The sequence below is a fragment of the Notothenia coriiceps genome, unplaced genomic scaffold (assembly GCF_000735185.1).
Source record: "Notothenia coriiceps isolate Sejong01 unplaced genomic scaffold, NC01 NC01_scaffold00036090, whole genome shotgun sequence".
NCBI classification, from domain to species: Eukaryota; Metazoa; Chordata; class Actinopteri; order Perciformes; family Nototheniidae; genus Notothenia; species Notothenia coriiceps.
In genome coordinates, this window is record NW_011368791.1 from 192 (window position 1) to 1,823 (window position 1,632).

The window sequence follows — 1,632 nt, forward strand, 5'->3', positions numbered from 1 at the left end:
GACGTACAACGACCTCCACGACTTCTGTAGTCCTATTCAGCCACTTGGTAACAACCATCGTTTTTCAGACACGTCAACTCTTCAGAAATCACCAGTGGGGTCACTGCTGATGGATTTAATGTAGAACAAAACGTGATCCGTCTCTTCAATGTGTCTCAACTACAGACCTAAATCCAGATACTTTCCAAAACCCTATGGAGAGATCCCATTGGCTCTGAGACGAGGGAACAGGAAGTGGAGAAATGCTGACTCACTTCCGGGTTTTAGGACTCGTCACTGCACCACTCTATTGTGTTTGTCAATTAGCGGAGGTATATTTCGGGAGGGGGCTCGATTGAACTTGCGTTAAGCTTCGTTTTCTCTCTGCTCATGTCATGTTGTCTCTGTTGTCTCCCTCAGGGAACCAAAGGTTACGGCGGCCTGCCGGGCAGCGACGGTGACCCCGGAGAAGACGTGAGTTTATTACATTTAGAGTGAAAAATATATCTACAAACTGTCCTCTGAACTTCTTCCTGGTTTCCTCCTCAGGGTCCGATGGGAGTCACCGGGGTGAGCGGAGAGCCGGGGGTGTTCGGATACAAGGTAACAAGCACTATCTTATCTTCTCTTGTCTTGTCTTATTTCTGTTATTAAAGTAATGCATGTGAGTACTTCTCCTCAGCGTCTTGTCTCCTCTGGTTTTGCAGGGCAGTAAAGGAGACGGCGGTGTGAAGGGACCTCGAGGCAGAGTGGGCGCTGGGGTGAGTGCATCTTAAGACACCGGTTCAATTCCAGACCAACACATGATCAAGTGTGCTGGGCTACAAAACTGTGGAAATACACACGTGACGTGGTTCTCTTTGTCCGTCTGTAAACAAAGGCGTAGTCGGTTGATTTAAAGCTCAAAAAGATTTATAAAGACAAAAAAGTATATACAGAATATCTAAAGAGAATAAACTAAATCAAAGTTATCAAAATTAGGTTTTCTCTCATTTAAATATTGAATAAACACGAGCGGTTGCCTTCACAGTAACAATGTCCAGTGTCCCAGCTCCAAACACTTCTGGCTATGAACACTTTGATGGTTTGCTTGCCTCCTTTTTATTCTGTGCTTGGGAGTGCATCAGCCTTTTTATTACAGACTTCTTAGAGAGATAATTAATTGCAAATTTAGAAAGAAAATCTAAGAAAGGAACGTTATTCCAATAAGTTAAGCAGATTTCTAATTGTAATATATTTCAGTCAGACAACTCACGTGTTTGTTAACATGTTTATTAGAAGCAGCATTTAGTTTGAGTTTGGCGTCTAGGCTCGGGCCTCATCACTCCACAGATTTACAAAGAACATTGAGTGATGATTGGATAACTATCCCCCGAGCCTACAGGTGGAAGCTGGGTGAAGCTGGGGTGGAAGCTGGGGTGGAAGCTGGGGTGGAAGCTGGGGTGGAAGCTGAGGTGGAAGCTGGGGTGGAAGCTGAGGTGGAAGCTGGGGAGGAAGCTGGGGTGGAAGCTGAGGTGGAAGCTAGGGTGGAAGCTGGGGTGGAAGCTGGGGTGGAAGCTGGGGTGGAAGCTGGGGTGGAAGCTGGGGTGGAAGCTGGGGTGGAAGCTGGGGTGGAAGCTGGGGTGGAAGCTGGGGTGGAAGCCGGGGCGGAAG

General features: G+C 47.1%; 1 long non-coding RNA gene across 1 annotated transcript; it reads left to right on the forward strand.

The window, feature by feature from the left end:
* Window positions 1–381: 381 nt before the first annotated feature.
* LOC104963368 (uncharacterized) lies at window positions 382–896 on the forward strand. The gene is made up of 3 exons (XR_800306.1): window positions 382–453; window positions 529–582; window positions 687–896. It is a non-coding gene; the product is annotated as an uncharacterized lncRNA (long non-coding RNA).
* The last annotated feature ends 736 nt before the right edge of the window (window positions 897–1,632 follow it).